The following is a 15,843-nucleotide window of genomic DNA, read 5'->3' as shown; positions in this document are numbered from 1 at the left end:
ACTTCTAAGCTCTGTGTCCTTCTTCCACTCCAGGTGCCTCCTGATTACACTCATCCACCCAGATAACTCTGGGAAATCCTCCCCATTTTGAAGTCTGAAGATTGATAGCCTTGATTGGCCTTTGCTAAAATAACCTAAGGTCAACACAGGGTCTGGGAATCTAACATGGACATCTTTGGGCGCTAATACACTGCCAGGAGGAGGAGGAGGGGAGCTGTTATTCTTTCTTATAAACCTGAACTACTATTTGCCAGGCTAAAAGACCTTAAGTGATGAACAACCTTAATTAAAACAACAATGAAATTACAACACTGCCAGAGCCAGTGAGGCATTTGAAATAAGACAACAACTGATGGTATTTGCCTTTCCAGAAAGCTCCTCCTTGAACAGTGTAGACTCAGAGGTGTGTGTCAAACCAGACTTGCCCATGAATAATACTATCAGGGAGACATCACAGATGTCTGGTTTTACTAATATCCCCAAGATGGAATCAAAGCCCCTACTGAAGAGTAAAACAAAGTTAGTGTGTTTAAAATTTGCATCCAGATGCCAGTACCAGGACTCAGTTTAGTAATGGTGTCTGCGTGACTTCCTACTGCAGGTTAGGACTCTCTGGGGAAGGTACCAAGTGTTTGTTACAGTCAGGCACAAGTAAGCATTTGGTTGGTGCTTACCACAGCAACATTCCACATTATGTAGCCATACATGCACCCCTTTCAGGTCTCCCTGGGGCTCTTGTGATGGCCATAGGACCAACGGAGAAATTTTGTTTGCTTGGCATTAAGTTCTCAATATTGCCTTAATTTAAAATTCATGCAAAGTTCAGTAGCAAGACAAAGAAAATCACACTTGAAGAGTTAATGGCCCATTGAAACAAACACCAACATATGTTAATAGTTCAAAGCTAAAGTTCTTTCAATTCAAATCCCAGTGTTAATATCTCTCTTTTGGACAGTGTGTGTGTGTGTGTGTGTGTGTGTGTGTGTAAAACAATCCACAGATATAGGAAACACATCTATATTGGATGTTACAATAAACCTCTAATAGGCAGGTGCATGGGAGTTTATGGGGCTGGAAGGCTAAATCTGCAGGGAAATGAAAATCATACCAGTTTTATAGACTAAGAAGCCAAGACCTAGAAAGGGGTCAGAAACTGATGCCGACATGCAGCTAGGATGCTAGTGAGCCTCGGGTTAGAACCAGTGTATTTCTGGCTCAGATTTGTCTTTTCTTTCTCTCTGTGTGGTTACCTTTGGAGAAGTAGATTTCAACCCTTTCAAAGCTTAAGCTCTGAGCTCAGAGACACCAATCAGAGAGGGGCTCAGCTTACAAGGCAGGGTGAAAATTGTCAGCAGAAAATGCAAGGCCAATACGCCCATGTCCTGAAAACCACAAGAATCTAGACACGTTGGAAGGAGCCACTCCCAGGAGCCTCGTGTTCCCTTGGCTGCTAGCTACCTTCCTCTGAGCGTTCTCCAGCAAAGAAGAGATGCTGAGTCAGGGACTTGGAATACATTTGGGGAGAAAGTCTTGGAAGTGAGTCAACGGTTGGCTTGGATCAAGAGCAATACAGATAGTAAGAACATATCAGAGTCCTGGGTGTATTTTGATGGTTAAGTTAACAAGGTTTCATGACAGAATGAGAGAAAGTAAGTTGTCAAGGACAACATAAAAGCTAGTGGCCTCACACAGAATAGAGACCCGGAATTCCCTGGCACTGCTCTGTAGTGGCAAACTACAAGACATTTTACTTAAACTACTTTTTATTTCCTTAAAAGTTGTAAAAGCTTGAAAGTTAGTTGAAACCTTCGTTCCCATTCTGAGCAACAATAACAAAACAGCTCAAGATATATCAGTGACAGAGCCTTGAGGCGTGCAACTCTAAAACTACCAAAAGAAAACATAGCGAAACACTTCAAGGGCTTGCCATGGGCAAGAATTTTTTAAATGGAATCCTCAAAGCATAGGGGAAAAAGCAAAAATATATGAATGAGATTATATAAAGCTAAAAACTGCATAGCAAAAGAAACAATCAAGAGGGTAAAGAGACAAGCCTTCAAAATGGAAGGAGATATTTACTAGCCATCGATCTGACAGAGGGTCAATATCCAGGATATATAAAGAATTCAAAAGAACTGGCAGTACAAAACAAGCAATTTGATTTAAAAATGATTAAATTCTTCTCCAAAGGAGAAATACAAGTAGATAATAAAAATATGAAAAATGTACAGTATCATTAGCCACCAGGAAAACGCATCTCAAGCTACAAAGAGGTGCTGTCTTATCTCACTTAGGATGGCTATTATCCAAAGAATCAAAGCAAGAGCTGGAAAGATGACTTGGTGGATAAGTGTGCCTGTTCCGAATACATGAGAACCTGAGTTCAGTTCCCTAGTGGTTATGTAAAATAATTCCAGCATTACTATGCAACCCCATTATTGAGGGGTGGAAAAGGGGACCTCAAGGTCTTGCTAGCCATCCAGTCTAGCCAAAACAGCATGTGGTTCAGTGAGAGACCATCTCTTAAGGCAATAACATGAACACTGATAGAGGAAGGAAACTGTTGCCCTGCTCTCCCCTCTTCATGTATATCCTACACCCCCCCAACACATACACACACACCACACCACATACACATGCGTATACATATTTCCCTGGTTGTTAACGATACTGTTTTTTTCCCCATATTTTTATTAACGACTTGTATTTCTCCTTTGGAGAAGAATTCAATCATTTTAAAATCAAATTGCTTGTTTCATATTGTCAGTTCTTTTGAGTTCTTTTTCCTAGGGAAATGAGCATGCATGTCTCTTCATCCCAGATAGGAACCCCAGGCAGGTGCACGTGTGCAATGGTGGCAAGGTTGTAGAAAAGGAAGCATATGCATTGTTAGTGAAAGTACATCAGGACAGCCACTGTGGAGACACCCAAAAAGGACTAAAACTAAAAAGGTCATTTGCTCCTGCTGTATCCTTCCTGGAGTTTATACTGAAAGGAAATGAGATCATCATACAACAAGAACCCCTGTGTGCAGGTGTTTTGTGCAGCACTGTTCACCAGAAATCAGCGTAGGTAAGGAATGGCCTTAGGGTGATCACGGCTCTGCCTAGGACATTATCTGTCACTTAACCCATTCTTAGTAAGCATTTACCAGATGAATGAACAGTGGACCTGTTTATGAGACATGCTAAAGTCAAGGTACTGTAGATGATTCGTTAAAGTGCCTTAGACAAGTTGTGTCTCTTTTCAGAGTCCACTTTGATAACTGAGGACTCAGGGTGAGGTCCCTTCCTAACTCAAATGTGTCATTTCCAACCTGATCCATCTGTCTTCTCTTAGATCACATCTCCTTCTTCAGTAGCTCCATTTTCCCTGGCCACAGACTTCTTCTGTTTCACCTTAAGGGCTACAGGAGTGTTGTGCGACAATTTTATTCCCTGGGGAAATGCAACATGCATATCTACTCATCCCAGATATGAAGCTCATGACAGACTACAAAGGTCCCACTTGATGAAGTAATGCGTTTTATTTGAGTTACGTACAAGAATATAGGTGAGGAGTTGTGCACAGGAGCAGAAATTACTTTAACACGACTTTATTACCAAAGTCCAATCAAGCATGGATGACAGTTCACAAAACTTGGGAACCTGAAGCTCACTGCTCAGCCTGTAGACAGCTCAACAAGTTGGAGAATGTCCTTTCCAAGTGTCTCAGTTGGTCTGAGCCTATTTCAGGCAGCTCAGCAGCTTTCTTCATCCCCACCCTCCAAGCCAGCACAAAGATGAAAGCTCAAAACATAACTGACCATGCTGTAATAACATCTACCTGCCCTGGCATTCTTTCTCCACCTCTATGTGTGGATATGGAAAATCAGAATTATAAAGAAAACCAACAACAAGGAATTTGGGGGTTTTTGTCTTTATATTTTTTATACTCCATATTTTATTCCCCACCCCGATCCATGCTCCGACTGTTCCACATCCCATACCTCCTCCCCACTCCCCTGTCTCCATTGGATGTCCCCAACCCCCACCCCACCTGACCTCTAAATTTCCTGGAACCTCCAATCTCTTGAGGGTTAGGTGCATCATCTCTGAATGAACACAAACCTGGAAGTCCTCTATTGTATGTTTGTTAGGGGCCTCATATCAGCTGGTGTATGCTGTCTGTTTGGTGGTCCAGTGTTTGAGAGATCTCGGGGGTCTAGATTATTTGAGACTGCTGGTCCTCCTACAGGGTCACCCTTCTCCTTAGCTTCTTTTAGCCTTCCCTTATTCAACAACAGCAGTCAGCTGTTTCTGTCCATTGGTTGGGTACGAATATCTGCATCTGACTCTTTCAGCTGCTTGTTGGATCTTTCGGAGGGTAATCATGATAGGTCCCTTTTTGTGAGTTCTCCTTAGCCTCAGTCAGGCCTTGGGACCTCCCCTTGAGCTGGATCCCACTTTGGGCCTATTGCTGGACTTTCATTTCCTCAGGCTCCCCTCCATTTCCATTTCCATCCTTGTAACTCCTTCAGACAGGAACAATTATGGGTCAGAGATGTGACTGTGGGGTGGCAACCCCATCCCTCACTTGATGTCCTGTCTTCCTGCTGGAGGTGGGCTCTATAAGTTCCCTCTCCCTACTTTCAAGCATTTCATCTAAGATCCCTCCCTTTGAGTCCAGAGTCTCTCACCTCCCAGGTCTCTGGTACATTCTGGAAGGTTCCCATAGCCTCCTATTTCCTGAGGTTTCCTGTTTCTATTCTGTCTGCTGGTCCTCAGGGCTTCAATCCTTTTCCCTCACCCAATACCAGATCAGGTTCCCCTGTCCACCCACCCCCTCTCTCCTCCCCCATCCACTTTCCCTCCAAGGTCCCTCCCTCCCTCCCCACTTATGATTGCTTTCTTCTCTCTCCCAAGTGGGACTGGTGTGGTTCATTTACACAGTGGAATACTACTCAGCTATGAAGAACGAGGACATCTTGAGTTTTGCAGGAAAATAGATGGAACTAGAAAATATCCTGAGTGAGGTAACTCAGACCCAAAAGGACATGCGTGGTATGTACCCACTCACTAATAAGTGGATATTAGCCCCCCCAAAAAAAAGGAAGGAAGAAAAAGAAAGAGGAAAAAAGTATAGAATACCCAAGATACAGCTCACAGAACTCAAAAAGCTCAACAAGCTGAAGTGCACAACAAGGAATTTGTAAAGACTCTTTCTCATACCTCACAGGCAGTGACCCTTACACATACAGCAAGCATGTGTTGAATGACTGGCTAAAGAGAACATTGTTTGGATACACTAAGTGGGTCTTTTTATTATTATTAATGCTTCAGAGAAATTTGCAAGCAAAATTGGTGACTGATTTTATTGAACCTCAGTCCACACCAGGTATGTCTGTTGGATCTACTTCTGGCTCCTAGGACAAAGAGCTATATGGAGAGCATCCAAGTTAAATCAAAGATATGTTGGGAACATGGCACATTGATTTAGGGCAAGATAACTGATCATGGCAAAGAGCATCTAGGGAGACACACACATACACACACACACACACACACACACACATACACACTGGTCCACAAGTGCACAGCAGTGGAGAGGTTGGCGATAAGCTGACCTGATGCCCTTATTTGCAGAAAGAAGATGAAATCTGCACACTGAGCTCCCAGAGGAATCCTCATCGTCTGAGTAGCATTCTAGGATGCTAGAATGCTAGCACAAGCAATGGCTCAGCACCTAGTTTTGAGATAAGAAGGTATGGTCAATACTTGTTTATAATGAAGTGATAGGTCAGAACCTAGTGGGAAAGGGGTCTATCTGAGTACATTTTCTACCAGAGCAGTCAGCACCCTCATCTTTTGCTCCAGTTTACACAGACAAATACCTCAGTACACATACCATGTGCTAGGCCAGGTTACAGAATGTATCTCAAGGTATAAGTCCAGTTTGCAAACATCTATAAACCACAGTGGGACCCAAGGAGAGCACCAGTTACTTACCTAGTGTGTTCAGGGCCCCATAGGAAGATGGGACACGCAATGAATACACTCACACACCTGGCCCAGCTAGGGGAGTTTTGGCTTCATAGAATCCTTGGATGCTTTCACTTCCAGAGATTCTGCACAACTCTTTGCAAATTATCCCAGAATAATTTTAATATTTTTAAAAATCATCTTTATTTACTTACTTACTTATTGTGGTGGGGTGAGTGTGGGTGTGGATGTCAGAGGACAACTTGCTGGAGTCCGTTCCCTCTTCCCATCATGTGGGGTCTTGGGGATCAAACCCAGGCTGTCAGTCTTTTGTGGCAAGAACCTTTACCCCATAAACCATCTCACCAGCCCTTATTTATGTAGTTTTTAAATAAAGCTTCCCAGGGAATTTTAATGTACAGACACCCTGGGGATCAAGCCACAGGTGCTTATCTTAGTTAGGTTTCTATTGTCGTGATAAGACATCATAAGCAAAGCAACATGAGGAGAAAAGAGTGCATTTCACCTCCGAGGCTGCTCTCCATCATTGAGGGAAGTCAAGACGGACAGTAACTCAAGGCAGGAACCAGCAGGCAGGAACTGAAGCTGAGGCCACAAAGGAGTGGTGCTTACTGTCTTGCTCCTTCTGGCTTGCCAAATCTGCTTTCCTACATAACCTAGGACCACTAGCCCAAGGATAGTGCCACCAGCAGTGGCCTGAACACCCCTCCCGCCCCCCATCAATTACCAAATAAGGAAAGACCCACAGGCCAATCTGATACTGGTATTTTCTCAATTGACTTTCCTGTTCCCAGATAATTCTACCTGAATCAAATTGGAAACAAAACAAAACAGACAAGCAGAAGCCTAGAACACTGCTACTTCAAGGGTCCCAGCAGTGAGCTGTCTGGGAGCTGTTTCTGCAGGTGTCATGGCCCCTCAGAAGAAAAACTGCTTGAGGTCAGGACTTGCTCTCAGCAGACTCCTCACATCTCTGGTAACAGGGAAAGCATTTGTCCCCACCCCAAACCGTGCCCAGTAAAGACTTGTGGAAGGAAGCCTCCCCTGGGGCAGTGTCTGAGCGTGAGCCTGTGAGCACAGAGCTGATGTCATTTAATACTACACTCGGCTGTCATATCCCTTTGTCTGTGCGATGCAGATTAAGGTTTTGCTTTGGAGATTAAATTTTAAAAAGCATAACCCATCACTTACTAGCATGCCTGAAATTTCGAAAGCATTAAAGATTGGGACAGCATTGAACTAGTGGTATCCCGCTGCTGCTATCGTTTTAATTCTGCATGTTATAGATGTTCAATAAATAATATCTTGTTTAGGAAAAATGCTGAAAAGCAGTGGGTTCAAACACAAATGGAGATAGAATACTACTCATAATGAAAACACAATAAAGTTGTGATTGTCCATTTCTGTGCCCACAGGGTGAGGGATCCTCTCTTTAGATCTCTGTTGTGAATTCAGTGATGTTCTGTCCAGATGCCACCTGGGTGCAGACATGACTTAGACCAGGAGGAAGGATGAGGGACATCTGGGGATCCAGGTAGCAATCACCACGTGACGTCTACCACTCATTTATGGGACTTCAATGAACCAGTGTGGAAAGACGCGAAGGCGGCCTCTGAGAGCAGCAGGGGTAACTCTAGAAGCTCCCTGAGAAAAAGAAACCCGGAAAAGTCCATGCAATCACCTCTTAGGTCCTCAGAGCCCTGGCCACAGGCACCGCTCAGTAGCACTTCTGGAAAACTGGATTCCCTAGTGATTCACATTCTCTCTCTCTCTGTTTCTGTCTCCCTTTACACACACACACACACACACACACACACAGACACACACACACACAGACACACACACAGAGACACACACACAGACACACACAGACACACACAGACACACAGACAGACAGACAGACACACACACACACACACACAAGAGCTCCAGAAGAATTTGAGGAATCTGCTTAGCATCTGAGGAGCGCACTTTTTCAGCTACACCTGCAGGCTTTGCTGGCTCTGCAGTCCACACTGGGAATCCACTTCATAGAGTGACAGGTCGCTTAACAGCCATTTCATTTCCTACTGTGCGTTAATGTGGCTCCTACCTGTCACCACCATCCCATCCCCCATACTCTCTGGGATCAGTATGATAAACGTGAGGCAGCAATAGCCCACGTTTGAACTACCACTGCCCCTGCTTTCCTCCAGAGATCATGGGATGCCTGTCTGTACTGGTAGAGACATTACTCACACCCTCCCAAGGATGGAGTTTTGGGGTGGGAGCTACGCTACGCATTTTTTCTGTAAATCCATGACAATCTCCCCATGACAGCACAGCACTGGTTTTGTGAAACACGAAACCATGCTATTGTAGGATGTAATGCTTGTTGGATTCTCCAGGGTGAACTCAGAAACTTGTTGAACAGGGTTGTCACCTGCTGGTTATCAAGGTTACATAAGAGGAGCTTATGTGATGACTGGTACTGATTTACACAAGCCTGCTGAAGGAATACAAATTGTTGTGCACACATGCATTTAGGCTTCTCTCCTTAAGTGCCTTTTGGATGAATTCCATTGAAAGAACCATGTGAAGCAAGAAGAATGGCTTAAACTGCAACATCACATTAGCGGGTGTCTCAAGATCTGTCTGAGGATGTGTCATAGGACACTGGGCCTCTTCCTCACTGCCCAACAACAGCCTTCTCTCTTCGCTCCCTTGACAAAAGCACAAGGCTAATTGAACTTCTGCCTCGGACACCTTTGCGAGGCCCACATAGGTGTTCAGGAACCTTCAACAGTGCAGAAGACAGCCAGGACTAGATCCTTCCCTCAGTTCAGTCCTTGGATGGCCAACTAAGTACAGGGCCATATTCCAACCTTGCTGGGTTCCAGATCTTTCTTTGTACTCATATTTATCTTTCCCTCTGTGTACACTTGTGTGGCTTGTGTGTGTGTGTGTTCATGTGTGTTTGGGTGCACATGTATGTGTGTGTACATACATACAAAGGCCAGGGGTTGATGCTGGGTGCCTTTCTCAGTTGTTTTCACCTTTATTTTTGAGATGTTTTCTCACTAAACCTAGAGCTCACTGATTCAGATAGACTGATTGGCCTGTGAGCTCCAGGGAGCCTCTTGCCTTCCCCCCTACCTACCCACTGCAGTGCTATGGTTATATATAAGCATCACATGTCCAATCTGTGTCCTGGGTTCTGGGGATTGATGCTGGGTCCTCATGGTTTCATGGAAAACACTTTACCAATTGAGCCATCTCTCCAGCATCTTGAATGCAGAGAGTTTCATCCGAGATCCCTATGAAAGGGTTTTTGTGAGGATTAAATGAGACAAGTGACGGAAGACATCTGACTTCAAGTGGGGCTTTAGGGCCTTCGAAAGCCCTGTCAAGGTATTTCCAGTCCTGTTCACTGTCTTGGTTAATAGTTTATGTATTTTGTATTCATTACATAAATATAGCAAAACACAATTATCGCGGCTTAGCTCTAACTAATATAAAAGGATTTTCAGAGCAGTTTTCAGTCTCTTTGCACACTTTTAAGGTCCTGAACTTGCATTCTGTAGCCAGAGATGGTCAGACCCAACATTGAACAGCATATATGGAGATCTTTATAACTCCAGTGGTCCCAAGACAGGCCTGTTCATTCTAGAAAAGGCAGGCTCTTTAGAAAATAGCCCATGAGTAGTATCACCCAGTAAAATCAGCATCCTTCTGGCTGTTGCCCTAGGGTCTGGATCTCAGTACACAATGGGGCCCCAACCCTGCTACTCTGGGTCTATGCTTCTGTTTATATGCTAGTTCCTCATATTAGGCAAAACCTAAGTAACAAATTCTTCTATACTCACAACAGACAGGATGGAAGTGTGTGGATCTGAAAGGAAAACCAACTGTTCTCACAGGCAGGATGGCTCTATTAGCAGGCCAATAGATACACTGCTCTGAAACAAGCAAACATGCATTCTACCTTGGGGAGTGCTGAAGCAGGAGAGGAACCCAGGTGTTCATAATACTTAGTTGTCACAGCAGCTCTTTGAAAGCTTTCTTCCCCATTCGTGGGTAGCCAGAGAACACTGTCAGTCAAACTGTTGGCTCAATCTGGAGAACAAGTTTGCATACACGGGGAACATGTCCTTAATCTGTTGCCCCAAACATGTGCTTGGCCTCTGCCATGCTAGGCATTGTGCCAAGTGTTTACAAGACTGTTCTGTGCAGCCCTTCCAGTAGTGACACGAGGGAAGGTCTGCTGCTCTCACCAAGTCACGTAATGTGAGGCTTAAGAGGAGACAATGTACAAGGGCCTCGTATCAAATGTGAGGGTCACACTTCTCACTCAGAGATTAAGGTTCATTCTCTACCCGAGACTTCTGCATCTGGCTCCAAACCAAACTAATCGATCCAGCCTCTGATCACAGTGACCCTTGGATCCCGGGTATTAATTCTGGTGTTACTGAGACCCCTTGAGTACCTGTAATAAAGTGATTGACTAAAAGCTGGCCAAGTTGTCATACTGATCTTCTCTCTGTGTCTCTGTCTCTCTCTCTGTCTCTCTCTCTCTCTCTCTCTGTCTCTCTCTCTCTCTCTCTCTCTCTCTCTCTCTCTCTCTCTCTCTGTCTCTCTCTCTCTCCTCACTTCAGACCCATCATGTATCTTCCTACAGTGAGAACCATAGCCATGGGCCATCAAAATGAAATGGACTTTAGAGAGCATAGAATCCACACCTATTATTTTTCAGATACATAAAATGAGTCCCAGAAGGATCAGATATTTTGCCCAAGGTTGTTCTTGATGCAATGCTGGGAAGGTACCTGTGCTACCAGGGCAGGGCATTGCAGCTACCCATCTACCCACCCATCCACCCATGGGCAATGTCAAGAGTGGCCCTCTAGCTCCTTCTGCAACTCTCCTCTATTTTTTCGTACTGAAGTTCCCAGAAAGTTCATTTGTTTTTAAAGCAGGATGTAACCCTTTCCCCCTGATAATGCAATGTAAATTGTGCCTTGGGTCCAGTTACTTGTCAGTCCTTGTCATCAAGTTAGGATCCCTGTCCCTTGAGATACCCACTCTGTAACTGAATCTCTCTTGCTCAATGCTCTCTGCTCCATCCATGTATCAAAGGTCACATCCTTGTGGACCGTACTGACACCACACTGCAGTGGGGCCTGGGAGACCATGTCACAATTAATTTCTTTGCATATTTCTTAAGCTGTTCAATGGCTCCGTGAAAATAGCTGTTGACTGGGTTAATAAAGGATTAAAGAAGAAACACTTTATGCCAGTAAGTGTCATGGAATCCCTGGTAAAGAAGTTTTCTAGGTCAGAGGTGGGGACTTTGTGTCTGCTTCTGCTCCTCCATGCTAGGATTTTGTGTACTTTAAACCTAGGCAGTTCTTGATGGTGCTGTCACAGTCTGTGAGTTTGTATGTGTCCCAGTCCTCTTGTATCTGGAAGACACTGTTTTATTTTGAGTCATCCAACATCTCTGGCTCTTATAATCTCTCTGCCTCCTTTTTGGCATGGATCCCTGAACCTTGAGGGGACATGTTTGATAAATACACAAAACCCAAGCAGTTATTTACAGATGATACTCACTGGGGAAGAGAAAAACCCATTTTCTCCAGTGCAGCGGCACTGAGAACATCAATCAGATCACTCCCCATGGACCATACCCACTGCCCCTGCCTTCCCAAAGTCAGAAGGCAGGGAGGGATGATGACAGTAGAGAATGCTAGGACATCCTACTTACTGGGAAGGCAGAATCGTTGCTGCTTCCTGGGGCCTTGGTTTGAACCAAATAGTGAAATTGTATCCTGTTGGCAAGTCTATCTTGTGTTCCCTTGGAAAGACTTAGCCAGATGCACCCAAGGATACAGTAGGATCTAGAGGCAGCATCATCTGATGGCAGTGTTGGCCTGCTGTCATGCCCACAGGTGTGTGAACATTTCCTGCAAGTCAAGAGAAAGTACGAGTCCATCAGCTATCGCCTTATGTGATGCAAGGGAAAGAGAAATGGGGCTCTTCCATTTTCATTGGGTAGATATTGGAGTCCCTATCATGGAGTGATGGTGGGTAGTCCATCTTAGAGCTCTTATCTTCAAGATTCCCAGTCCAGGTCAAGCCCTGAGTGCCCTGAGGAGCCAGATTACCGGATTGGACACTGTTTTAGTGTGCTACAGTGAAATGTTTCCACCAGAATGTGGGGGTCTTGTAGCATTAGGAGGAGGTAGAGAATGAGCTAGTTTTATATAAACTTAGAGTCAACCCTCTGGAGTTTAGTTCCCATAGAATTTAGGTACTATGTGAAAATAAACATATTGTTTATTCTCTAAAAGTCTAGCTTTGCTGTCTTAAAATGGAACTGATTATAGTACTATACATCAGCTGCTCTGAGCTGCGAGTATGCTGGGCCTCTTTAAAGCATCCTGCATAGGAAATAGTAAGTGCTCAATAAATCTTAGCCATTATTTTATCACGTCATAAGTGGCTTTTCATCCCCTGGAATGAAGCATTTTACTAGAAAGATAGAGATATGTTTGTCCTTTTAAATTGGTCCTAAAAAAATCTAGAAGTGAAAAGCAATGAGTTCATGTTGAAGAAGTACACACCCTGTTCCCAGCTCAGCAGTGCTGCTCATGAACATCCCCCTCCTGCCCTCCCCAGTCCTGTTTCCCTCACAGGCTCTTGCTTGTGCCCAACAGTGGCCATTTGCACTCCACATGCCAACTTCTTTTTGCATCGTTGGCTTTTCTTCTCTAGACAGAAAAATGTTTATAAAAATGACAGCCATTTTACAAACACAATGCTTTGTAAGGCTGCCCAGCCTGGGGTGTGGGTGCTGAGCTCTGTCATCAGCCAGTCAGACCTCTCCTGAGATGCCAACCAGGGAGGCTTCTTCAGGGATAATTGATGTTTGTTTGTTTCTGGGCAAGTCCAGATTGGAGCACCTTTTAAAGAGTCAAGTGCCTACTATATGTTGGTTTCTCAAAGTGATAGTACTTGGTGGCTGAAGCTTTCCTCTCACCATTGTGGAATCCCCAGGGCCCCCCAGAATTGGTGTCCTAGTCAGTCCATACTGTACACTGCAGCACGTGATCTCCTTACTTTGCACCGCTGATTACATCCCTTCCTGCTTATAGCTGGTTAGGGATCTTGTGACTTGATCTTATAAAGCAGAGTCTTAGGGCTGGGGTGCTGATGTAGTCAGTAAATGCAGGAAGGAAGGAGGGCCTACATTTGGTCTTGGCTCTCATGTTAAAAAGCTTGCTGTGGTGGCCTCACTTGCAATTCCAGCGCTGAGGAGGTGGAGAATGACTGGCGGGCCAGACTAGCCAAACCACTGATCCCCAGGTCCCAGTGACATACTCAGTTTGGAAATGAGAGGTGGATATCAGTCATAAGGAGGGGCACATGAGGTCAACCTCTGGCTTACACACAAAACTGCTGATATCTGTGCACACATGTGCACACCTGTGTACACACATCAGGACGTGCACACAGCCACAAACAGCTAATGTTCCAGACATAGGATCTGCGGTGCAAGTAACCAAAAACCTCTGTGAGCATGCAACCCTGGTATGTGTGGATTCATATTAGAATTTTATACAACAGCCAGACCATATACTAAATACCAATAAGATAAACTTCTTTCTTGCAAAAAAAAAAAAAAGTGTAAACACAATTCTCAACATTTCCTTTCTCAAGAATACAACATGTATACCTAGATGCTAAACTTCCTGACCGTAGACACAAAGACTGCTAAGGAATATGCAACGTCCACAAAGGTATATTATTCATTCCCATGCTGCTGCTGCATGCCTTACGTCACACTGAAAACTTCTTGTAAACCAACTCTTAGCAAAAGAAACTACATTGTAAACATAATGGGCATAATGAGAGAACTTGCTGTGTTTAGGAATCTCTTTCAGGCATCCTTTATGGAAATTAAATAAATAGTTTGTAAGTAAATTACTAAAATACAAATTCATCTGTTTTCTAAGCTTCAACAATGAAATTTCTTATATATAAAAAAAAATTCTACCGCCATGACAAGAGAGTCAATAACCAAGAGGCTTAGAAAATAAAACTACGTTTCTTTATCATTTCCAATCTGGGTGCTTTATGATTGTTGTAGAATTGGGGGAAACATGGCTACTTTGAAAAAACCTCTCCACTATGATAGAAATGACCCGTATGTTCTTAAAACAAAAACAAACAAACACTGCAGAGCTGGGGACACAGCTCTTCTGGAGAGAGCTTGCCAGCATATGCAAGGCCTGGGCCTGGCACTCTGTCCCCAACCCTGGAAAACAAATTACAGATGTGGCGGGCCTCATAGACAAGGACGGTGTCCCAAACATCCAAAGAATGGATCCAGACAAGTTTAAACAGACTTTTCCTCACCGGGCAGACAACAGCCCCAGAGTCCATTTCAGGTCTGTGTTGACACTGTTTGCCTCATCAGAAAAGCTGGTCCCAGACTCATGCCCCTCTCTCCCAGACAGTTGCAAGTAAGCACACATCTGTGCGTGAAGGTGTGCATCTGTGATGCTCACACTTACAAACATACACTCCCGCCCTGCCAGCTTGCTAAGCCCATCTCAAATAGATGGACTTGCTTCTCTCTGAATGGTTCCTTCAGTTCCCCACACAGGCCAGAAAATGGTAAAACCAACCTTGACATCTCAAGTGCTGTCTCTGAAGCACACTTAATGATGGAAATGCAGACATGTCCCCCTGTTTAACCCCTCCTACTGAATAAGGTCATGTTGGGTCCCAACTCCCATGGTTCTCACATAATCTTTGGTTTTACGTACAGGGCTCTGTATGCCATTCTTCAGCCAATGAATGCAGAGTCCTTTCCATTCAATAACCTTCCATCTCTGGCATCAGCCCAAGGGTTCTACCATTCCTGCAGCTAATGTTATTAAAGCATGTGACTGGTCACATCATTGATGAAAACTAACCCGATGTCACGCACAGGCCCATGTGCATGGTACTCATTCGTTCACTTCTTGCTCTTTAATAGCATCTTCTTGCTAGATCTTAGGGAGTTGTCTGGTCACTGAGAAAGTCAGTCATGGAGAACAGCACCAGAGCAGAGACCCAGCCCAGAGTATGCTCCAGAATAGTCTCTGTGTCTGTGTCTGTCTCTGTCTGTCTGTTTCTGTCTCTGTATCTGTGTCTGTCTCTGTCTATGTCTGTGTCTGTTTCTACCCACCACCACCACCACCACCACCAACCTCTCTCTCTCCTTCCTAGGAACCTCTCCTCCCCTGTTACATTCAGGAGCTCATCAGAACCAGGCATGAAGTGACTACTCAGGCATCCTAGCAACAGACAGCTTCGACCTGTCAAAATTCAAGCCCATTTTCCTCAAATGGCATGGTATCTATCTTTAGGAAAATGGAAACCTCAATTTTAATGAATTCAGCCCAATAAAGAGCTCATATCCATTCCAGAGTCACAGTTGTCATTTTGAGCATCTCTTTGAGCTGTTGTGATTGTTATTGATGACTGCTGGGGACAGCATACAATGACAGGGACTGCCTGCAGTAGTCCGGGATGGAGGCATCTCAGTAGCCTGTGGCAGCTCTTTGTAAAAAAAAAAAACAGTTGTTCCCATTTCTCCTAACCTTAGCACTGGACAACAGCTATATAGATTTCATTTGTGCGTGACTGCATTTCAGTTGACCTTGGTGTGCATAATTATTCTACTATATCTGACTTTCTTACTTCTTTCTCCTGCTCTGGTGAATTCTGTGAAACTAGATGTTCCTTGATGTAATGATTCTTAAACAATTAAAAAATTGAGGCATGGGGCACAGCACAGCACAGTCCTAATGGCCCAGGTGCACGCTGTGTGTTC

This window comes from Mus caroli, unplaced genomic scaffold (genome assembly GCF_978045245.1).
Source record: "Mus caroli unplaced genomic scaffold, Mus_caroli_1 scaffold_8, whole genome shotgun sequence".
Lineage (NCBI taxonomy): Eukaryota > Metazoa > Chordata > Mammalia > Rodentia > Muridae > Mus > Mus caroli.
This window is presented reverse-complemented; position numbering follows the sequence as displayed.